The 25,697-nt window shown below is 44.1% G+C and overlaps 1 long non-coding RNA gene across 1 annotated transcript in view; it reads left to right on the top strand.

Annotated features, from left to right (window-relative positions):
- Positions 1-25,697, top strand: part of LOC135387608 (uncharacterized) — a 358,849-nt gene that overhangs the window by 300,604 nt on the left and 32,548 nt on the right. Inside the window, exon 5 of the long non-coding RNA XR_010421233.1 lies at positions 18,589-18,689. This is a non-coding gene — a long non-coding RNA (uncharacterized LOC135387608). The remainder of the gene's footprint in view (positions 1-18,588; positions 18,690-25,697) is intronic.

Genomic DNA, 25,697 nt, shown 5'->3' with positions numbered 1-25,697 from the left:
TGCCCGGGTGATAGGGGTATTATTGGAGACCTGACTTTTCAGGGGTAGAGGGAGGAGAAACATGTTATGAAGAGGTTGTCTAATGTCAAGGTCCCAAAACAATGGACGTCAAGGTCGAGTCTATGTTCGAGTTCAGTTGATTGCGTTTTTCTTTTTTTCTTTCTTTTTTGTGGGATATCTTTAGGGCATTAGTTCTGTAGAATAATTAACTTCTCTGTTCCTTAATGACACCCAGTAATCAAAATTATAGTGCAGTACCGAAAAGTAACAATAAATAACAATTTCAACTGAATTTTAGCGTTCCGTGGGGCGTTTCGCCTCGATTTGTTTTTCAAAATGAGAAAATCACGGAATTGGTAACTCAGCGTAGCGACATGACTAACACGGAGCTTCTCGACTAGGATACGTTCCTCCAAATGCCTGCTCGACAACCTAGAATTTCGACGGTTCCTATCACTTTTCAATTATTCTAGATTTTCAATTTTTCCTAGTTATATCATACGCTTATCTGTTTCTCTAGTCCTTGTTCCATACGTGCTTATTTCCTATTTATCGTTTCTATATTTCGTTTATCACTGTTTTTCTGCTTCCTATCTGTCGTTTCCCTACTTACCAATATCTATTCCCTATTTCATTTTCTTTATCTTTCTTTGTCCTATCTAATCCGGCTCTTCGTCAGTTATCTTTAGCTTCCTTCCTCTGTTACACGATTTCCTTACGTATATAGCTTCCGTTCTTTTTCACTCCTTGTTGTACTTCAGTATTCAAATATAAATTCGTTTTCTTATGCTCAACATATGGGTTTTCTTATTCCTGGGCGAGGTGTCCACGTGTTACAATGAGGAAGTCGTTAAAAACGTCTCCGACAGAAGCAGTTCACTCTTTTCTTTTCTCTACTTTTTTTCGAGTTTCCTTTCTCCATTTTCAGAATTTCTGATGAGCACGTCAGGCGTGCACCATATAACAAAATGATATGTTCCGGGTGTGTACTAGAAGCAATAGAAGTGTGGTATTGTACCAGTATACGCTTTTACGTACGCGACTAATTGCGTCTTTTGGCCCCAAGCCTTGGAACGTTTTGCCAATCGAGCTAAAAAATAGTAGATTTTTTTTTTACTAGAGACATTAGACGCTGCATTATTTCCTCGTCGTTGTATTTCAGTTGATATGAGGGCTCTTGAATCCTGCATGCTTTCCTTTTTACCTCCTTTTTTACACCACGTATTATTGGTGTCCCTGGACGTGCTATTGGACCCCTATCGCGGTGGTTGTGTATTGTTTTAACTGAATTGAATAGACAAACAAACAAAAATCGCACGGTTCATTGAATAGCACGGCGCAATTGCTGGCTTTTTGCGTTTTTCTTTGGGGAGGGGGAGGGTATGTTTATTAAGAATCTCTGTAGTAATCCCTATGAATCATCATTACTTTCTACGTCTCCGAAAATTGTTGCGAATTGCTGAATAATGCTTCTATGCTACGTAACACGTGCCTATAGCGAATACCGTTGGTGCGATATAATGTGATCAAAAATTAAGTACCTCTAGAAGTACACTCTTAAAAATGAGTTTCACCAGATAGCAGACTCGTAGCCAGCCATCATTCCGAATGACAACGTTCTCGTCCCTGATTTGTTGAAAACGTGGGGCGGAGCCTATTTTGTGACACTTATGATGTTCATAATTGTCACAAAAAAGGCGTACGCCTCCCATTTTTAGCAAATCAGGGAAGATAACGATATCATTCGAGATTATGGTTGGCTAGGGGCGTGCTATGCGGTGAAGTTCATTTCTAAGCGTGTATTATAAAATGCAGTACGGCACATCGCAGGATATCACTACTGCGTCAATTCAATTCGACTTTACTTGTATTTGAGATATTATAAGCCTAAAAGCGTAACAGAAACTGCGTGTTCCTGTTAGTTATCATTGTGGGGTATCGAGGAGGACGAAGGAGATTAAAGAGAAGTAGGGGGAAGGGGGGAGACACGCAACAGAGATAAGATAAGACAGGACAGACAGACAGGTAGATAAAGTTTGACTGGGTTATGGCGTATTGGAGCAACACAGCGGGGACTCGTTCCTAAGGTTCTAACTAGATTCCTTACAGTCGTTGTATTGCCAACTGTACACTCTTAGAAATGAACTTCACCACATAGCATGCTCCTAGTCAACCATCATCCCGAATGACAACGTTCTCGTCCCTGATTTGTTGAAAACGGGAGGCGGAGCCTATTCAGTGCCATGCATAATGAGCACAAAATAGGCTCCACCTCCCGTTTTCAACAAATCTAGGGTGAGAACGTTGTCATTCTGGATGATGGTTGGCTCTAGGAGCGTGCTATGTGGTGAAGTTCATTTTTAAGAGTGCAACTTCTGTCAGGTAGCACACTCTTAAAAATGAACTTCACCACATAGCACGCTCCTAGCCAACCATCGTCCCGAATGACAACGTTCTCGCCCCTGATTTGTTGAAAACGCGAGGAGGAGCCTATTTTGTGCCGTGCATAATGGCACAAAATAGGCTCCTCCTCCCGTTTTCAACAAATCAGGGGCGAGAACGTTGTCATTCGGGACGATGGTTGGCTAGGAGCGTGCTATGTGGTGAAGTTCATTTCTAAGAGTGCACTTGTGTGCAAATTAATACTGCTCACCACTGCTATCGCCGAATAACAATATAGAATAATCATCTATTCACAGTCCCGGATACATTTAAAAAAAGCAATACAGCAATAAAAACTGTCCATCATTCGCAGAATGATTTCGTCGCATTTCACGACCCTTCGGGCAAATAGGTTGGAACTTTAATCGAATAACCGCGAAGAGCCAAAGATGCAAATTAGCCTCTTATGATCCAAGACTAACTGAATTTTGCAGCTCCTCCAATATCTCACCGCGCAGCTTCAGCAGCTCTTGAAGGCTCAACATCCGATCAGTCTGATAATTTAATTTGCCCCCAAAAACCGTGATGTAATTTTAAAAGCGGAGATTTAACAAATTGAATTACGAAGGCTTCTCTGTGGGAATTTGTCAGCTCCCGTTAAGTTGAAATGATATGGCGTTACTATGATTCGATTGCATTGCCAGAGATCGGCGCGTTTACAAACCTTTTTGATTCAGGTGATTCGTCTGCTTCTTGCGCGAAATGTAATTGTAAGTAAGTAGAAAGGGGAAGAGAAAAGGGGAAAGAGAGACACAAAACAGAACACGAACCTGCATAGGACAGGTCTTATCACCGAGCAATTAAAGGGACGGTCTCATCGGAAAACCCATCTATGAAACCGATACCACTATGTTCGGCATCGGCAGACAATCGCTGCAAAAGCTCCGGTGGCGTGACGTCACTCTCTAAGCGAAGGAGTGAGAGGGCGTTATTCAGAGGAGGAAAGGCGCCTCCCACGCGCCCCGTAACTCTATGAGACGCCGCACGCCCATGTCAATCCTTTTCTCAATGTTCCGCCCCCATTGGTTCTTGGGAGGCGACGTTTTCTCGTTTTTTCCAGAGTGGGGATTCCGGAATACTCTCAACATCAGGCGTCTGGTCTTGTCATGTATTCCGTCGAATAACTGTCAAACTACGCCACTATATAGTCTGGGATTTTCGCATCAGTGATCCACGAAGAATAAGATGACACTGTAGTTTTGAAATCGACTGGAAGGGATGCGACTGCCCCTTAAAAGTTTATTGTGGCAAGGTGGCGATACACTAAGGGCCGGACGGAATCAGCAAAATCAGTCGGCAAATAAACTTGAAGCGTCCTCAGAAACATCGGGGTGACGCTGATATAAACCATTTAAAATAAAGCAAGGGCGTAGATTCTTGAACGGTTAACTTCAACGGATGGATTTTGAGGGGTGGAATTTTAAGCGTGGATTTTTGAATACCATGTTATAAGCTTTATTGTTTTTAAATCTCTTTCCCTCGATCGAGAGTCAAGGAAATGTTACGTTCTTCGAATTTACACAAGAGTGCTTGCGTGCCACTTTTATGATCCCTTTTCTAGTAACGTAAGCAGGTAATGAAACTGCAATTTTTTAGCCTTGATTCGTCTTCTTTGGTTTGTATCTGTATGGGCCCCAGATTCATCCACCATCTCCTACTCGCACCACCACCCCTACCGCAGTAAGGATAAAGAAGAAAATGGTTGCCTTCTACTTGAGAACGCTGGTTCGTGATAAAGATAACGCGACAGAGATTTACCTTGCACTGCTATCTTGAGATTTCATCAAAGAGTTCAAAATTCAACAACTCGGTTAACGTACCCCCCCCCCCCTCAAACAACAACAACAAAAAAAAAAAGAGCCAAACCCCAGTTTACGTAGATTGAAGCAGATGTCTCAGGTCCTGACGGATTATGAGTTGGAGATTCAGCTTCAATTAATCCAAGCTTTCTTAGCCCAAGTGAGTCGAACGCTTTTTTTTTTCGCATATTATACCGTAAGCTTACGCTATTATTATGTCGTATTATAGATCTAAGCAGCAACAGGGGTTAGATTTAACTGAGCTCGAAACCCGGTTTCATTCGTCAAGCTGTCCATGAGGAGCCACCATGCAAAATATTTTCGCTCTGTGGTGTATTATAACTACGCAATTAAATTTACAAAAAAAATTGGTAAAAGCTGCCGCGGACGGGCGACACCACCCTCGCTTGACGTAGGCAAGTCCCCGCGCCATTTTTCTTTGTTTCTTTCTTCTCAGCTCACGCACCACACTTACACATCGTTTTCCATCCTGCCTCATACACAGCGCTTTTCCAGCCAGCACATGCTAGAGAGGAGCAAAGCGATATCAGAGAGGAAGCTTTCCTTCTCTCTGGCTTGTGTGGTCAACTGTTTTCAGCTTGCTCCCTCGGCTAGACGGTGCTGCGCTTTCAATATGGCGGCGTCCACGAGAGGACAGTGTATAGCTGTTCCGCTCTATTCATCACGAGTCACGTGCCCGGGGACCAAGTTGCCTCACGAATTTCCCTCGTTCTCCGATACGCTCTTTTTGTGAGTGGAGATTTCTTAAAGGAGTGCGGAACAGAACGAACCTACACTCGTTCTTTCGCAGGCGCTCTTTTCATTCGTTGCAGAACACGCCGCAGCGAAAAAAAAAAGCAATGGGGCGGTCACCTTAGTGTTCCTGTAAGGGACAGTTGATGGGCGCTGGAAAGAGATATCGGCTAACATTGGCATTGGTACCAGCTGTAACACAACCAAGCACTTAATTAAAAAATTCTACCTCACACTCAAAGAAGATTCGCAGAAACTAAAATTTGTAGAGAAAGCTTGCTTCTAGAAATAAGACAATTCTGTTTCCTCTATGTCTGTTTTCTACCTTATAATGAACGCCTAACACTTAGCACTAAAATGGAATGGACGAGCCACTTGCAGAGCGCCACAAGGATGAACGCAAACAAACCCTAACAAATCTTGGAACCAGCGCTGCTATCACACAACCTGTACCGTCTGCAAAAATATTTTCAGCCCCCAAGATAAGCACAGAAACATTTGAGCGGACTATTAAAACATCCGGCATCCCCCGGAGTTTGGAGCCAGAGGAATTCACTGCAAAATGGGGAGACATAGCGGAAGGAGCATCAAAACGAACAACAACCCTGTCGTCGTTATGCGCGGGCGGCCCCCTTGCGGAAGTGGATGGAATCACGTGGAATCACGCGGTAGCGGAAAACTCGACGACAAAGGGAACCGCTTTTCGGGGAATGCGAAACCCGCCATTGCAGACGAAAGAACTGGAACAAGTTTGAGGAAGATGCCCCGTGATGAAAACAGATTCATTTTTATTTATTTTTTATTTAAAATGTAGCACGTGGCGTCGACGTACCGTGTTCCACGCCAATATGTTTCCAAGATTGCGGGAGAGACGATGCATAGGCACTTGAATACTTGAAATAAGAATACGTGCGCCGTCATGATTTAATCTAAAACCACGTGTATTCTTTACAATATTCGATAGTTTTTAATATTGTGTAGGTAACCTCCTGCTCCATTTTTCTTACAGAAAACAAGTTTCATTGCAGCTTGTTCCGACACAACAGTAGTACTTTTCTTACAAGTAGAACAATTGAATTCGCATACCATATAAAGCTATGTGTACTTCGTGGATTCTTTCAACATGGTAGTTGCGGAAGATTTCTGCAGCGGGGAACATACGAGACAGGTGTATTAACGCTGAAAGGGGTAGCCTAAATTCGACTTTGACGCCAAGACAAAAGTCACAGAAAAAATAAATGAAAAATACTTTCATTGTCTTGTCTTCGCGTTTTGCACCGTAGTATAGACCCTTGTCATCACGGGCTACGTACAAGTCAGCATCATGGTCCCTTGTTTTTCTATCTTCGTCCTTCTATGAGTTAAAAGGTCGTATAGTAAACGGATGACGCCGCAGGGGCGTCAAAAATCGGTACACAGAAACAGCTCGGAATGCCCCTGGATGCTGTTTATCACGCACTCAAAAACGTCATGTTTGTCTGTGAAAGCGTTCCAACCTTGCAGGACCCAGACGTCTCGACATCTGGTCCATTTTGCCATGATTCGAATGCTATAAACAGACACATCATGTGTTCACACCACATCAACGGATTCACGTGAACACAAATGCGTTAGCACACTATAGAACGAAACACTTACCTCGACTTCTAAACTGGTGTGAATTGAAAATGGTACACTAGCGCTGACGGGGTTCATGTATTTAAGACCTCGCGAAATATTTTCTGTGTTTGTTCCACCCAAAAACAGAAAACAAAAGGAAACAAAAAATCATTCCCCAGAGCGACTTGCACTTCGGCAAGTGGTGAAGGCGACCTCAGTACCGAGCGATACCCCCATGCCGGTCTCACCGCCAATAACGATTTTGCGCGTTGCTGCCGCACCAGTCTAGAAAGTTAAGCTGCCCTGATGTCGAGTGCTGATTAGAGGAGAAAAGAATGCCATGAAAACCCCGAATATCTAATTTTTCCGCGAGAACCACGCAGACGGGTGTACGTTGAGATAAACGCTTAAATGTAAAACATTAAAACATTAAAAATGCACGCTTAAAATCCCACCCGTGAAAACCTATCCGCTGAAATAAACCATTTTTGAATTCATGGCCTTAAAATCCGTACTGTCAAAATAAATAATAGTTAGGCCTAGGGTTGTTCTTTGTCGTACGTTAGTTAATGGTCGACACTACGTTCCGTTCAATGAAACCCGCAATACTATCGTTTTTATTCATATCATACCACTACCATAATTAAGCATGTTTCTTTCAATAATATCTGAGGAAATCGGAATATCCAGTTTTAAAGTGCATAGGATATGACTCGTATGAATACGGGGGGGGGATCTATTGACAGAAAAAGGGAAAAAAAGATAGATAAAAGGTGAAAGGTGAGCCAGGCAGCACGCCGACGGTACGGGGCCAGTACATCCAACGAGCTGTTACATCCATCGTGTCGTTACATCCATCGATGGACGTAATGGCACGATGGATGTAACAGCTCGTTGGATGTAATAGCACGGTATGGATGTAACGACGCGTTGGACGTAACAGCATGGTGGATGTAATGACACAATGGATGTAACGACACGATGGACGTAACGGCCAAAAAATCTGCGTCGTCATTGGGGCGATGGGAGGTAAGAAGGTCGACGGAAGGAGAGGCCCGGATTAGGAACAGGAAGAGTGAACCGGTGACCCGCCTGTGTTCAAGACGACTACAACCCGCAGGCGATTAGTGTGTGTGTGTGGATGTAACGGCACAATGGATGTAACAGCATGTTGGTTTTGTGAAGTTTGTGATTTTTGTGAAGTTGTGATTTATTTTTAAAAGGTTATTTTCGAAGTTGGATTTTTGATAGATTTATTTTTCAATGGTTTATATCAGTGTCACCTCTCTCTGTGATCTCCTTCCTGATTAGTTTTGTCTGCGTCCTTGGTAGCGAGACCTCGCCACCCTAAGCGGGCTGGAATAACCGGCACCCTTTAGAGTCGGGCCTACATCTCCATATTTTTCTTTTTCAAAGCCAACCAACCACAATGAGAGGCTCGCGCAGTATTTTCGGGGGTGGGGGTGGAGCGTTAAAAGTCAGTATGGGTGTAGAAACCCCCCGTATCCCGCTGGATGCTGCCGTGCACGTACATAAGAAGTGCTGGAAATCTATAACTGAAAATTTCGGGATAGGAGTGTTTTCGGGATAGTGTGTTGTGAGGGGGACAGAGAGATGAAAAAATTCCTGGCCACTGTATTCATTAAAGATTCCATCCGGTTGAAGCTTTACCTTTTGTAACTCTAATACGTGATGATAAAGACCAGAGTCTAAGACAGCAGATAAAGGGACAGTTCTCACGAGTAACGGAAGTAGGCCTGCTGATCTGTGTGTTACCGTGTTGTACCGGCAGACAGATCGCTCGGTAATAGAGGAGCATGAATACTCAACGTTGCGCTGGAAGAGAACAACCGTGTTGCACGTTCCGCAGGATTGGAACGCGGACAGTTCCTTCTATACAAGGCGCTGGAAGTAACGTTGACCTCCCTCCGCCACATTTCTGCCGTCTTCAGCGGCGATTTTGAGTTCAGTATGTCCGCACTCTGCCGACTGAGCTGCGTGTACGCTGTGCAAGTAGGTCACGCTTCCGCGCAGCTCCTCAGTTCCCCCTTTCCCTCAGCCTCTGACGTAATCTAACGCGGCACATGATTGGCCGCCCCCCAACACAACAAACTGGACGCGGAGAGCCCACGTGGGTCGGTTCACATGGGAAGGAAGGAACGAAGTAACCGCAACCACAACATCGAGCACGTTGGTTACTGCGCGCCGACCGCTGAGTGGAGGAACGCTGCCCATGTGATTTCTCCCCCTATTTTCTCCTCTCCTGCACAGAAGTTCAACTTGCACGTAGTATAGGCGGCATGTCTTACGTAAGTCAATTAAAAGCGTGAAAAGTACGTAATGAACCAAGAAAGAAATGGCTTGCCGAAGAGAAACTCACTTTCTCGTGCGAAAAGAAAACAAACTGGCGTACGTTCTCGTAAGCCTCGTCGCAACCGTTCTTCGAGACTTCTGTAGGTGCATTTGCCAAATGATCCTCCGGGGAGTCCTCGAAGGGCGCTGCTTATGGCTTGTTTCACGAAGAAAGATATCCCCGTAGCCATAAAGATAACCTCTTTGTTACAACCGGAATGGTCATGTCGTTACGGCAACGATGGCCCCCGAGCTTTTATTTCTTAATTCAACTTATTTCTTTCCCTTTGCCCACGGGGCAGTTGCAAGCTGGCTTTTTTGTTGTATATCAGAAAATGGGTCGTTTTAAGTGGGGGATCGAGATGGGATTCATTGGGAGAGCAGTTGGTCTTCCCTTTTTCGTCGCCGCGGCATATGAAGGAAAAGAAACATGTTTGTACACGAGGCAATTGATGTTCGGAGGCTGGAACACATAGAAAGGACAAATACATACAAAGCCTCGAGTGCCTAAGAAATTAATGATGAAATATGGAAGTCACTGAAAAGGTTGAGGCGCCAAACGGTGAGGCGCCAAGTAATGTACATTTAATTTTTAATGTACTTTATGAGTTCTTTAAAGTGACGTACCTCGTACTTTAAACTTTACTTTAAGTAGATATGCACTGCGGTACTTTGTACTGTACTTAAAGTACCAGCGACGCGAAGTGCGAAGTACTTTACTTTAAGTACAACTATGAGATACTTTGTCCATCACTGGTGCTGAGATTTCACCGCAACCTAAAGAACCCACAGGTGGGAAAGCTTAATCAAGGGAACAACCATCATGGCGTCGCTCATGATCATAATTATCTCGCGGCGCGAAGCCAGCAACCATTTATATTGCGAAAATAAAACTGGCATTTGCCTGGACTGCACTGCGAATATCAATTTGCAGTACAAGGTAAAAGCAGTGTACTAGCAGTGATCAAGCAGTGTACTCCGAAAATGACCTGTACACTTCCTCCAGCGCCCCCTTCAATGTGTATGTGCCTCTCAACTGTCAAGCTCGACACAGAGTCTTTCACTTTCTGGTTAACTTTCGCGGGAAAAAATCCTGCAGGTGGCGTAGCGTCCGACAAATGCATCCGGACGGCGCGATGGGCGGAAATTTTCGAGAACGCTCACGATAGCGGTTCCGAAAAATGGGATAAACCAATTGCACTGTTGCTTTCAAGTGACATCACACTGCTGAACCTTGATTTCACAGCACTATTCACCGGATCGATTCGGTTGCGGCTTGTGATATTCTAAAACTCAATATTGCCAACAGAAACAGCGTTAGCTCAGAAGTACACTTGTCATAGAAATGCTACATGGAAATAACGCCAACCCAGAACACATTCCTTCAAAGTAAAGTGGGACGATCGAATTTGACCGTCGCAGTCTGTGTAAACGCTGCGTAGAATTTATTTTTGAATGCCCTGTACATGTTGCACTTCATCTCACTGTGCGTCACGAATTTAGGGAAATGCAGGCTTCGCAGTTTTTGAATGCGCATCGCGATTGTTGAGCGACAGGTTAAAACACTTCCCGGAAATAGAAAACTTATAAAGCAAATCACTTTCTCAGGAATCGTTCCCCTGTGATGCCGGCCACCGAGCGCAGCCAAGCATAAACGGGGTTCATTTGCATTGCAACGCATAGACGATCTCAGATTTGAATGCGTCGTCTCGTCTCAAAGGGTTCTTCTTCATCGTTTTCCTCCTCTCTCTTTGATTCGCTATGTAGAAGAGAGCAGAAGCATATTTGCGTCCGTACGATATGAATGAGTACGATGTTTTTGAACAATATTTATTGCGTGCATCTGTTAGCTTTCAGAGTGTGCAGTGCACGACTGCGAAAGTAAAAAGTTGCGATCAAGAGGAAGCAGTCATTGCTCGTGGATGACTTGCTGCCTTAATGTGTAGATGTTTTGATTGCGTTCATCCTCCTTTTCTATTTTTTGTTGTTGTTGCTGTTGTTGTTGTTTCATGCGCAATGAAGATTTACACGAAAACATCTGAAGCGTAATAGAAGTTCGCTGACGGCAACAGTGCTTAGAGTTTGAAAAGTGGATTGCAATTGACGAGGCGGCCCAGCAGCAGTGTAAAAATGGCGGCGCTGGAGAAAAGCGCTCTGTCTCTCGATGAATCTCAATGACTTTTTCCCTCTTCACTACTAAAGACACGAAATAACGTTGCCAATCGCACAGCCTTCTTTATAGTTGACACTACTGCTTGTGCCGTCCTGCTGTGTTTCTGCACCGTAGCGCTACCCATCCGGCATTCTTCACACCGTATCACTGTTGCCAACTTACATGTCAAGGTAAGCGGGTGCAGACCAGGTAAAGCGTCCGCTGGTTCTCTCTCTCGCGCGCGCAACAAAATGTGTTACGCTAGGGTTACGACAGTTCATTTGCACGCGCAAATAAATGTTCCTTTAAATAACACCAAATTCGCAATCGTGAGACAATTGATGTTCTGAGGCTGGAACACATAGAAAGGACGTAATTTGCTGATTCGACGTAATTTTGTGAGCACTTTCGTTAAACGTTTGCGCGCAACGCAAATATATCCGAAGTTAAGTCCGAGCCTATACAGGTCGCCTGAACAACTCCGTCTTTCTCTTAAACAGACTTCTTTCTGATTGGTTTGTAGTGGGAAAAAAATAAAATGAAGAATGTGGCGCCCATGAAAGACTTCTTTCTGTCTGTCGCATTTTAAATCAGTCGACGTAGCTACCAATTTCCACACACTCGCCCGCTGTTAGGCTCTGAAACAGTGTAACTCTTTGCTGAAGACACTCCAGCAGAAATCTACGAGGAACCTCTACGGACACCCTTAAGCCTTTTCCTAATTCACTCGAGTTTCAATTTATTTGCAAATGTCGGCTTTGAAGCGCGCACGGGACCAACATCGCGGTCGTGAAATTGAAAAACGATGGCAGTCAATAGAATCGAAATGTGCGAGGATAGCGAGAGGATTGGACCGTTTAATTAGGTGGGATATCTCCTTTTCACGCTGACTTCTTCACCTTCTGCAAGAGTGACGACCGTCCGATATCTACTTTCCATACTGAGTCTGAATCGAACCGAGTCCTATCTCTTCGGCGCTGTAACGTTTTTTTTTTTTTAATTAAAATCAAATGAAGGGAATTTACGTAAAGTGTCGTTAATAACGGGAAAATGGAGGCATTAGTGCAGCGACGTGAAAGGGTTGACGGTGACTTAAGTAATATTTTAAATTGGAAAGTCTGAGTGGAAAAAGATATCGGAGTTGGAATGGACGATAGGTTTATCGCGCTGGACAGGCGCACTTTTTGTTTTTGTTCTTTTGAACGTGAGCGATAACGTACCAGTCTAAGTGGGATTATTTTATTCTGCATTAGCGCCGGCGAACCAACTATGGCTACGAGCGGCGTACAGACGTGGGCAGATGGAGAGAGGACAGCAGGTAGGATTGGGGGACAGGGGGATTCGTGTACGTCTTGGGTCGACTTCAGGGGAAAATTGTGCCGACATTCGTCTGCCGGCGGAAAACCCAGGGAAAACATCGGCTATACCACCAACGAGAGGGACGGCTTAACCGGCTCTGCCATGCGGCTTGTCGCTGTTCTACAATAAATTTTCAAGATTAAAGAATGACAGGAACCAGTAGCTCGATCTGAGCCCACACCCTCCTATTTCTAGTCAGATATGCTATCGGCTATCATAGCGTGGCTAGCTACCCTCTCTTCTTCTTCTTCTACCAATGAGATAATGGCCGTGAGCCACTAAGGGAGATTGGCCAGGACAAAAGGGGCGTGAGGTGTTTGTTTATGTCTGTGCAGTAATGATGGGGACTAAGGCCAAGTCGGATCCAAGTAACTTATGACATATATGACATGTGATGACTAATTCAGGAACTGAATATGCCCGTATGTAGGAATATGCGTGTGGCGACTATACAGGGCCAAAAGGATGGCTGTATACGTGAAAGTGTATGAGAGTAACATACTCAGCCACTTCTTCTTCTTCTTCTTCTTCTTCTTCTTCTTCTTCAAGAACGTTTTATTTCACATACAGTTCAAGACGTAGATGTCACTAACATTGCAAGATGCAGTATGTGATTAAGAATGACACAAGAGTGTCTGAGTGTCTTTGTCACTCATTGGTTTTGCTGGTTTTTTTTTTTTTTTGTCTTCCTTTTCTTTGTTTTTTTTTCCTTTCTTTTGTTTTCCATTTTTGTTTTCCTAAGTGATCTGGAGTAGCCTGGAGTGGTCTGGAGTAGGAATAGGCTCTCGTAATGAGTGCCTATTTCTCCATATTTTTTTTTCTTATTAACTCAACTAACTCAATGATAGAAGAACATACACGCTTGTGATGAAGTATGTACAAAAGTGTGGACGTGATTTGAGGACCAATACTCAATATTCGGTCGGCTTGACACAACAAGCTCAAATACTGTGAGCCAGGTGGGGTCCTCCACACTACCTAGTCGGGAGAGGAGAAACCTACACAACGACCTCCTGAAGGCCACGAACCGACTGGAGGATCATTTTGGTCTCGAATACAACGAGGTATTCGCAACGAGTACAAACCTGGCAAAATGACATACGTCCCACGGTGGCTCACCTCCTGGTGCTACGGGATTACGTATAATTTATTACGTATAATGTTATTTTGTAGCAAAGTCAAGTTTAGGTCTTTGTGTGTTTGTTTGTTGATAAATTAATTTCTGTTATAAAAGCAATACTGGATACGGAGTCGCAAAAAGTCTACCTTCGGTGGGAGGAGTAAAGTTGACTTCCAGCCAGACATGTACAAGATACTCAAAAATATATTTAAGATAAGATAATAAATACTAACGTTAGAATGTAATTAAGATAGAGTATAAATACATGAAAATTAAAGTAATTAAGATAGAGTACAAAATACTTTAAAAAATATTTGAAATACAATTAAGATACTATTTATCCTTGAACGCAAAAAGTCACCGGCCACTGGTCAATGCGGCAATCGCCCGCTATGTCACATGAATTACCTAAACCCCGCGCACTACGCTAGCCGCCGCTGTGTGATAGGAGTCATCTAAACAGAAGTCCCAAAAAGATGACAAAGAGATACCACATAACTCCACTAAGTATATGTGACCCAGAACAAAGCAAACTTCTAGCAGGTCCCTGCTTGGGGAAGTCAGAATTCGGCGTTACCACGTCAGGGCACACATAATAGAACCCTCACCCGCCCAGGATTAGTACATACGGGGCAAGATCTCTAAATGGAGACTTTCAAGAAGGGCCAATGTCCGGGTCAAGTCCGAGGGATTCAGGGAATTTCCACTGAACAAGCAAGATAATGGAAAGACGTGACACAGAGTGTTTGAGGGGGAGATCCAAAATATGTAATTAGAGTATTGAGTAGAAAATACCATAAAATGTATTTTAAATAGAGTACAAATACACAAAACAAAAAGTATTGAGTAGAGTACCAAAATACCGCAAACTGTATTTAAAATACAGTATTTTAAATACAATACTCCAAATACGTACAAGTCTGCTTCCAGCACGGCGTGTCGAAGGTTTCAGGGGTAGAAATTATCCACAGTCTGCGAGATGTGCCGCATGACGCGCCGATTATGGACTGACTCAACTAAAGACTACTCCGTATTACTGCAGCTTCAGTTCCCGAGATTGTGCGTGCAAGGTGGAATTTCAGTTTTTCCATCGCCATTTTTCCCAACCAGGAATTCTCATACACGGCCAGGATGGCCTTTGACTAGCTCCCACCATGCCCATGGGAAACCCTCTGTTTATAACCCGGTATAACTATGCTTGGACGGTCCAACTGCTTGCACAAATTCTTTGAAGGCTACATTTATTCGTCTCTTTATTTTTCTTTAAAAGGTAACTGCAGAATAATTAAGTTACTTTAACGTGATAACTGTATAGTTATATTATATTATATAGTCATATAACTTATAGTTACATTTCAAGAAGAGTAACTGTAACTATGACTCAGTTACTAGTTTTCGAGGTTAACTGTAACCTAGTTACTTTTTGCGTAACTTGCCCGTGACCGATTCTACCTAAGGACATTGGAAAAAATGACTTTCACATTAAACCTGAGCAGTTATGCGCGTTCATTTAAACACAATCGCATTTTGTTGTTGTTGTTGCTGTTGCTGTTCCTGTTGTTGTTGTTGTTACAGTCCGTAATGCCACACATGAAACTGTGTTTGCAGCTGTATGTTGTAACGTGTCCGCCTGCTGATCCCAAGATCGCGGGTTCGAACCCAGCCGAGGTGGGTGGCAACTTGGTGGAAGGGTACAAATTGCTCTGCTCAGACACGCCGTCTTCCTCGAAGGACATTAAATGTGGTGTGCCCTTGTCGAGATTTCGGCGAACGTTGAAGAACCCTCAGGTGGGCAAAATTAACCCGACCCGAATTAGACCCGACCACTGTGGCGTCGCTCATGATCCCAGTTGTCTTGCGACGTAAAGCCCCGAATTATTATTATTATTATTATTATTATTATTATTATTATTATTATTATTATTATTATTATTATTATTATTATTATTATTATTATTATTATTATTATTATTATTATTATTATTATTATTATTATTATTATTATTATTATTATTATTATTATTATTATTATTATTATTATTATTATTTTGTAACCATCTTGAGGCAGCGCGATAGTGAGCCACATAACGGTGCATGTAATTTGTCTCTGTGTATTTATAACTAGTAGTACCTTTTTCCTTTTTATAATCCCAAGTCTCTATGTTATTGTATTTTTAGTTTCGTACTCAGACCTCCGTTGTGCAACGTTTCTGTTTTTTTTTTTTTTTTTTCACTGTACTAACAATAAGTGAATAAATAATGGACTGTAGGCATAACTGAGTCTCTCGGGGTCAAGTAACACCCAATGTGAAATCTGTTATCCTCGTTTTATATTCTTCTCTACTAAAGGCGAAAGCAGTGACTACAAAAGCATCCTCGGCAGTGAGTGATTGATTTTTCTTCTTTCTTTACCGTTTTTTCTTTTTTTTTCTATGCCGCTCGACGCTATACGCGATCTCACAGATTCTTGGACACCAACACAACCGCCCACGACGACAACGTTCATCGAGTTAATCTGTCCGACAAATGGGCGTATCAAGTAACGTTGCAGGAAGGCTTTTCAGAGTCGGAAACATGACCCAGAATTGCCACATTTGTAAACAAACACCTACGCGGGCATCAGATACTTTAAGAAATAAGCTTTCTATCTCAATTTTGAAATCCAATATGCAGGAAGCCTTTCGGAGTAAGCCTCCATAAATTTTATCATTTCGCGTCGCTACACGGCCGAGTTCTCGTGTTACATGTCTGCGAGAGCGTTCCCCGATAAAAGAGATGTACTGGGCAGACGAAGAGCAACAGCTAAGCAAGACAGGATGTGATCAGAGCCGTATATATAGAGAGAGGGTTCGGCCATCTTTTGACCGTTTTCCGCTTCACGGGCGGAGCCTGTTTTGACGTCAGAGTCCGTGTTGCACAGCCCAAAAAGCCTGAATCCAAACGAAATCCGCTTTTCAGCCAGCAGGTAGGCGCCATCTTGATGCAATCGACATGTGCTTTTGTCGCGCTCAATGTGATTTACCAGGGTCGCCGGCTTATGACCCACACTCTTAGAAATGAACTTCACCACACAGCACCCTCCTAGCCAACCATCACCACGAATGACAACGTTCTCGCCCCAGATTTGTTGAAAACGGGGGGAGGAGCCTATTTTGTGCCTTGCATAATGAGCACAAAATAGGCTCCTCCTCCCGTTTTCAACAAATCAGAGGCGAGAACGTTGTCATTCGGGGTGATGGTTGGCTACGAGCGTGCTATGTGGTGAAGTTCATTTTTAAGAGTGCACAGGCGCCTGTGAAATGGGGGCTTTGTTATCAAACTCAAAGGATTCAAGGACGAAGGGGTCTCGAAGGACGCGGTTCGCACGTGTCTTCACCCTTGCATCGCGAACAACGCTTTGCATCAACATGGCGTCGGGCTACCGGTTGACGACTGGACAACAATAGAGCGCGGCGAGGGAGGTCGTTCAGCCGTGACGTCGCATGACGCGGTTCACGTTAGGCTCCTCCTAATGGCCAAACCCTCTCTATAAACGGCTCTGGATGTGATGAGGAGCAACGCCAGCAACCGGGCGCAGGCCTCACTCAGTGGACCTTTTTCACAATGGCCTATGCGCATGCGTATAACCTTGAGGCGCCGGAAAAGGGTTATCTCCGCATTCACTAGATGGCGCACTACGGGGACGACAGAAGTGGGGACAGGTGGGGAGACCGCACGAATGGCGCGACCTTGTCGGTCCCACTCCGGACCGGTTTTGGTCCTTTGTGCTATCCACGTGGATTTGTTTTGACGTGCGCCGAACATGGTTCGTTGGATAGCCGCTAGAATGTGACGCGTATGTGAAAAAGGGAAGGTTGGATGGTGGACTAATTTAAATGTTGCGTTAAAACGGTTCGCAAGACGTTGAATGAGTTGAAAGGGACACTTGTGCATGTTTTCGAAGGGTAGCTTATGTGCATTGCTTGTCCGTACCTCTTCTCTGCTGTATACTACCCTTCTACACATGATGAATGCTGATTTTTTTTTTAATTTCTGCGTGCCCCACGATACCACTGACAAAGAGTGGGGTTACAATTTTTAGGGACCTACATATATATGCAATGAAAGCATATTTCGATTACCAAGTACGTAAAAGCTAATAGATTGGAAGCGGTGGAAAACGAGAGGCGGAGCCTATTTTGTGCCGTACATAATGAAACAAATAGGCTCCGCCTCTCGTTTTCAACAAATCAGGGGCGAGGACGTTGTCGTTCGGGATGATGGTTGGCTAGGAGCGTGCTATGTGGTGAAGTTCATTTTTAAGAGTGTAGGGATGAATTGATTACACACATACGATGAAATTCATGAGGGCGTGTTACTGCAGCAATGTAATTGGGAAGGTAATTCCAGTCCAGCAAAAATTGCTGTGATTTGCATATTTGCATTGCCACGTATCGCGAAAACACAGCAAAAAATTATGTAACACGGGAAGGCATAAACTTTTTTTCCTGTGATATATACGAATAAAACTTGTGGTCAGTCGCCACGTGCATTGAATGAGTGTTTCGAAAAACAAAACAAGCAAAAAAAGATTGCAAGCAGGAGTTAAGACTGATGTAAGACGGTTGTGCCTTAAAAGGATGATCTAGCCCCAATGTCAGTGCAACTATGGATGAGGCAGGAGAAACATTGCTAGCCAATATCAACATCGACAACAACATTGCTAGCGTCTTAGCGACGAATACGTATTAATAACCGCTAATATTTCGGCCACAATTCCCCCGAAAGTCTTACCGGGACGCAAGCTAACACCCCCACTCATCCATTTCGTTCTACTGTGCACCCACCACATGTCCATGCCTATGGACTGCTCATATAGCCCCAGCTGCTTCGCTGTGCGGCCACGGAATAAAAAAAAAAGAAAAGTACTCAGCCTAACAGCTTAATCGTATTCGTTGAATTGCGCAACAACGTCTGCTCGTTTCTGTTCCATAAGCTTCTCTGGTTTAATCGCAGCTCGCCTCTCCTCGCAGGTCCATTCCGAAATGTACTCCGTGGAAGTGCGTTCACTTCCGCCACGCTGACACCCTGCTTTAACGGCGGCTAATTGGCAACACCAACGGCACATACCAAGGTAAAACAGCCGCCTGTTTCAGTGGCTCTAATTTAGGAAATAGTGTGGCTGGAGTAATTTTCCAGGCGTAGCTAGGCTCTGTTGCGTCCGTCGCCATTTTGGTAGCGAGGTAGTGGGATTAGTGTATCAAATCTAATATAATCTCATGTGTAGAGAAAGCGAAAGGAAAGTGTTTCGAAAGTTGACCGCAGGTGGCAGTGTTGTTTTATAAGGTAAACTTAATCAAAATAAAATCGATTAGTAACTGTAACGGCTTTCTAAGGAATGAATAATACAATCGATATATAAGATTTAAGTTTAGAATAAAATACCAGTACATATTATGTTTGTATGTACTCGTGTGGTCAGATATTACGTAAATCCTAACCAATAAGCCCTAGCGCCTTAGGCACTCAAAGAGCCTTGTGAAAAACGACGAAAACGTGAGACAAGGAGCAAAAAGGAACACACACAACACGTTGTCAAGCGCGGCAAACAATTCAATCACGCAAAACACCTACACTCCCAATAACCTCCTGATTGGTGGAAAGGGGGAACCAGAAGGAAAGCTAACACAGTTGGCCTTGGACTTAATCTCCTTAAATTCAGCTCAAACTCGTCCAACCGGGTCACGCACCTTTTCCAAAACAGCCGTATCTTTGAATAGCGGGATCCAATTGCGCCATTCTTTCAAGTGTTCAATCTATTCAGAATTCAATGAAAGGCTGTCAGCATTCCTTTTATGCTCTAGGAGCCTAATGTTTAAAGAAAGGTAAGAACTCGTATCTGCAGGTATATAGTTACGGGTGTAATAGGTGTAGTATTGTTCTTCTACGCTTCGTAATTCTATTTGCAATTCATTGTCCAATGCTTTTCCTTCAAAACGTGTGCAGCGCTACTACAAAAACGCACTTATTTTTCGGATACGGGCGAGTAGACGCAGAAACCTCTATCCATTGTTACGTCATTTGAAGAATTGTAGCACCCAATCAGACGCCAACGCAGAGGTACTGCTCAGCACTCTTAAAAATGAACTTCACCACGTAGCACGCTCCTAGCCAACCATCGTCCCGAATGACAACGTTCTCGTCCCTGATTTGTTGAAAACGGGAGCCGGAGCTTATTTTTTGTAGCCATAATGCCGTAGATTATGGATACATAATAGGCTCCGTCTCCCTTCATCAACAAATAAGGAGCGCGAACGTTGTCATTGGGGATGATGGTTGGCTACCAGCATGCTGTATGTGGTGAATATACGGACGTATCAGATTCATCTATGCAAAAGATGTCACAGCCAGCAAGTTAAAATCGCTGTTTGGTGCCGACACTGCCGGCGGGCTAGCTTGGTAGAGGTCACCGAGACAAAAAAACTCGTCTCAGATTAACTAGGATCATAATTCTTGTGCAAGAACGCATGGTATATTTGTGGGAGAGCCCGCCGCTGACCAAAACGAAAAGCTTACGTACGCTCTTAAAAATGAACTTCACCTCATAGCACGCTCCTAGCCAACCATTATCTTGAATGATATCGTTATCTGCCCTGATTTGTTGAAAACGGGGGGCGTACGCCATTTCTGTGACACTTATGCTGTTCATAATTGTCACAGTAAAGGCGTACGCCCCGTGTTTTCAACAAATCAGGGCAGATAACGATATCATTCGAGATAATGGTTGGCTAGGAGCGTGCTATGCGGTGAAGTTCATTTTTAAGAGTGTAGGTGTTTCCCGTTGCTCTTTCATCTGATATTGCTGAAATTACTGCACACGGTACGCTGTCTGATATCGACGATGCCATTTCTAAACAATTTGTACTACTCCACCACGTTGCTGGCGTTCACCGGCTGATGTTCCATAACATAACACTGAGATCAGTATGAGGACAAGCTATACCAACTGAAACGCAAAAGTCAGTCCAAACAATGAATCGCAACGCGCGAACTACTGAAAAGCCGACCAAAAACTTCAAAGATGCTACCAATGAATTACAGAATAAAATGTGCCTGTTACTAGTATGGCACTCGCACTCACTAGCCGTCCCTTTAACATTTTGACGGTTCTGAAAACTTGGGCCCTAACCCCAAAGGCGGCATGCTCTGGATGTCCTGGTATCCTTTGTGCAATATAAGGAGGCAGACATTTTATCTCCGCGTTCTTGGGTTCTCTCTTCCTTCAGTGACATTTTTCAGTCTTTTGACAGTCAGTTTGTCTCCACCGTAACACGCACCTTTCTAGGCTCATTTCATATTTGCTTTCATTACCTTTCATTAGCATGCAGCACGAGCCATAAATGTTATTGAGTAGCAAGCATTTATATTAATGAAGCTTACATGTCCACTTTTTTTTTTCTTTTCTACACTGTTAAAACAGAACTTCACCACATAGCCCGCTCCTAGCCAACCATCATGCCGAATGATATCATTCTGTGTCATGATTTGTTCAAAACAGGGGGGAGGCGCCTATCTGGGACAGGATAATCTGTCCCAGATAGGCGCCTCCTTCCCCTTTTCAACAAATCAATGCACAGAATGATATCATTCGGAACGATGGTTGGCTGGGAGCGTGCTATGTGGTGAAGTTCTGTTTTAACAGTGTAATATCGAGACCAACCAAAGAGTGAACAGCGTTCTGGATAAGTCCTGTTCCATCTCGCTGTATCGCCGCTTGTTATATCTCTCAGGAAGGGATACACTCTAAAAAATGAACTTCACCGCATAGCACGCTCCTACCCAACCATCATCTCGAATGATATCGTTATCTGCCTCGATTTGTTGAAAACGGGAGGCGTACGCCTTTTTTGTGACACTTATGCTGTTCATAATTGTCACAAAAAAGGCGTACGCCTCCCGTTTTCAACAAATCGGGGCAGATAACGATATCATTCCAGATGATGGTTGGCTAGGAGCGTGCTATGCGGTGAAGTTCATTTTTAAGAGTGTAGGATGCATTGCGCACCGAAAATGGCGTCACTGGTAAAGAACTAAAACCTATCGCAATCGCATGCACGTTGTTGAAAACACCTGACATTATAACGATTGTACGTTATCGATGGTATTGTTTCCAACCATGCAACTACTAACCCTTTCTAGCCTTTATAGCTATAGCAAAACAGAAAAAAAAAAAAAGTTTGGTGTCGACGGTGGCATGCTAAGTGGGTAATCGTAGCGCTTCCGGTTCCGCTTTTATTTTTATCTCCGTGCTTTATCGCTGTTCTCTCTTCATTTCTTTTCTTTTTCTTTTTTTTTTTCTATCGCCGTCTCCTGCGTGCTCGTCTGGAAGGCGATCCCCCGCCATTTTTCACGACTTATCTTGACTAGGATAGCGTCCTATTTGGCGTTTAAGGACACGGCAAGCGGATGGAATTTCACCACGTTTTCCCTTCTTCTTCTTCCATTCGGCGTTATCAAAAAAAAAAAGAAAAGGAAAGAGAACAGCTATGTGACACCTTTTAAATTAGGATCGATAGCCCCGAACGAGGACATTAACTCTCCCTCTCTATCCTTCCTTCATACATCTCGTTTGTGCGAGTTTACTTTCGTAAAAATGTTCCTCCTCCTGATCACGTTCCAGATCCTATTTTTCTTCCCACAGTCCTCTTTAACGTCTGCATTAAAAAGAAGGAGAAAAAAAAAATGAGAAAGGGGCGACGTCTTGTGAGCGTTCTTAACCGGACAAATATTTCCAATGTTTCTTTTCTTCCTGAGACGCAAGTTTCTGTAATAAAATAGTCGTATTTTTTTTTATAGGAGGAACGTTACTATATATTTGTGCGTGTGTAGGAAGGAAATGGTAGAATGCTGGAAGTTTTGTGGCCACGACATTAGTGTTGAAAAATGAGATACCACCAGGAACAAAAAGAAAAGAAAAGAAAAACCTTTTGTGTTGATTTTTGTAGTTTGGCGTCCGCAAGCTTCTGTTTCGTTTCGCTCTTTTAAATTTTTCTTGATAATTACGTGTCTTTCGCATCGTATCACATTTTTCTTCTTTTGTGTCTGCACTAGAGTCGAATTGTGGCACTTGGTAAGGCACGTTGAAAACCCCGTAATTGAGGGCAGATGTTCCGTTTCGCGTCTTTCTTACCGTTTTATCGATAGACGAACAATTTCTTTTTATCCCAACTTATTGCTTTGTTTCAGAGTGTTTAGTATAAATATTAGAAGCTTTCTTTGGTTTGGATTGGTTATACAAGGGTGGGACAGAGAAAGTTATATTCCAAAACACGCAGATCGGTTACCATTTGGGGACTACCCCGATTTGGTTTGGTAATACTCGTAAACGAAATGGCACCTGGACAGTGGTACTGTGAAACGCCTCCGCTTGAAACAGAAGCCGTTTTCTGTGCTTGGACAGGTAGTCTACACTCTAAAAACAGAACTTCACCGCATAGCACGCTGTGCGCCAACCATTGCCACGAGTGATAGAGTTCCCGCTTGTGATTGAACGAGAGAGGGGGGCGTACGCCTTTTTGTGGCAATTTGGATATATGAAAATTGCCACAAAAAGGCGTACGCCCTCTTCGTACGCCTCCTTCGTACGCCTCCTCCAATCAGGCGCGATAACCCTATCATTCTTGTCAATGGATCTAGCACAGCGTGCTATGCGGTGAAGTTCTGTTTTTAGAGTGTAGTACTTCATTCGCATAAGGACGGTATTACGCGACAGAGACGAGTTTTAGGGTCCGCTGAGGGTTGGTGCGCGTTAGGGAGTGGACCGGCTACCCACAGCTTTCTACCCCGGGCGGTACTGCGTTCTACCTCACCAGCCTTTATTACGATTACATTTGCTACACCCAATAACAGTAAGGTCACGTACACTCTAAAAAGGGAACTTCACCACATAGCACGCCGAAGGCCAACCATTCCACAGAACGATACCGTTACCACTTCCGATTTGTGGAAAGCGCTGGGCGTACGCCTTTTTTTTTCGAACTGCATAAGTGTTCCAAAAAGGGCGTACGCCTCCCATTTTTAACCAATCAGGGCGCAGAACGATGTCGCTCGGGATGGTGATTGACTAAGAGTGTGCCGTGTGGTGTAGTTCTGTTTTTAGAGCCAAAGCAAGAAACCTCATTCTCTTCCTGCTGAAGACAGGCCATGCTCGTCGACCCATCTAATACTCTACTCTCCTCGATGAGCTCGTGCACCCTCACCGCATCCCCATCCTTCAACCTCCTCTATCCTCCATCCGTCCGTCATTCCTTTGCGTTTTTTTTTTTTTTTTTGCTTTGCGTCCTTTTTCTTACCTGCTTTTTTTTTGCTATAGTCGTGACGACGTCCACTTCTGTGTGGCCAACAACGGCGAACCTATCCTGCCACCCCCCCCCCTTTGTTTTTAGAGTCTGTTTTAGGCTGTCAGACATATGTCGGCACAGTTCCCTTAGAAGTCGGCCCAGGGCGCACATTCCCTCAGAGCGTTACTCGTGACGTTGCCCACTTCTGTGAGGCCGACAACGACGAGCTCTTTCAGAACGCCACCATCCATTTTTAGAGTGTGTTTTAGAGTGAGTTCCGCTAAAGCAAGAAACCTCGTTCTCTTTCTGCAGGAGGTGGGTGTTGCTCAACGACCGCTCTAACACTTTGCTCTCTCCGACGAACTCACGCACCCTCTACTCATCTCCACGCTTCATCCTCTACCCCCCCTTTTTTTTTGCTATAGTCGTGACGACGCTCACTTCTGTGTGGTCAACAACGGCGAGCCGATCATGTCATTACCCCCCCCCCCTTCTCTGGTTTCAGAGAGTCGCCCACGCTAGCTTCGGATTCTCGGTGAAGATGAGAGACGGGCTGTGCACTTCGCCGATTAAAAAATGCTGCTTTTCTAGGATATGGAGCCCTGATAATCCTGATACGGAGTCCAGCATGACCGATGACGATGACATTCCAAAAGCCAAGGAAAAGCTGGTTCGCATTGTGTTTACAGAATGCCTTGCAAAGAGCAGGAACAGCGAAATGAGCTTCTGCGCCGCTGGGGGGGGGGGGGATATATTTATTAGAACAAGAAAAAAAAATGGGGGGAGGAAAAAAAGTCGGTGCTGGGTATGTATACTTCAGGTATTGCGAACCAGGTTCTGTCTCCCTTCCGTTGACGGTATCCTTACGGTTTTCTCCACAATAGTAATCTTCATAATAATCTTAAATATAATCTTGTAAAGGGAAGATTTATTTGACGCAATAAACTCTGCAACGCACACGCATACACTCCCAGCGCCACACAAACACGTGAGAACACACATGTATGAGCAAATATATACAGATGAACAACGATAGCATGCACACAGGAATGACAATGATAAAATCTATCTACACAGTGAGGAGATTAGTCAGTCAGTCAGTCATAATCTTTAGCAGCGAATAAAGACTAATCTATGGATCTGTCCACATGTACCAGAAATGTGTAGCCGAATAAACTCACGGGGTTTTGTGATATTTGAGAGGTACGATCTTTTGGCTGTTCGCAGTTTTAGCTGTGACGGACTTCGGCAATTTGCATCTGCGTAACGCGCGGGCCTAGTCGTTCTCTGGAGGTTCCGGGCCGGATTCGGTCCTTTTTAAGTCTGCCGCCCGGGCCGCGCCGAAAAATAGAAGCACGTGTCGGTCACTTGTGTGTGTCCCAGAGTACTTAAGCCGGTGGAAAGTACGAGGGTAGGTTGAGAAGTAATGCCTCCACCTTCATAACTCCCCAACAGATGGCAGCACCACTGTGCAGCAGGTATAGGAGTATTCTGTAGACTCTGCTCTTCAGATCCAGAAAGCAGGAAGCCTTAGTAGTCAACGGTTGTGTTGCGACAGCGTAAAGAATGGAACCCTGCGCAGATGGTCTGTCAATGCGATTGTGCAACGTGCTGTCACTGAATTCTTTACGGCAGGAGGTGTCACCCACAAGAAAATTCATGAGAGAATGCAAGCCATTTATGGTGATTGTGTTGATGTGAGCATTGTGCGTCGTTGGGGCAGCAAGTTTGCAGTGGTGAGGTGGGAAATCTGACTTGGGTGACAAACAAAGAAGTGGACATCCAGTGACAGCAACCACTGA

This window comes from Ornithodoros turicata, chromosome 3 (assembly GCF_037126465.1).
Source record: "Ornithodoros turicata isolate Travis chromosome 3, ASM3712646v1, whole genome shotgun sequence".
NCBI classification, from domain to species: domain Eukaryota; kingdom Metazoa; phylum Arthropoda; class Arachnida; order Ixodida; family Argasidae; genus Ornithodoros; species Ornithodoros turicata.
This window is presented reverse-complemented; position numbering and strand designations above follow the sequence as displayed.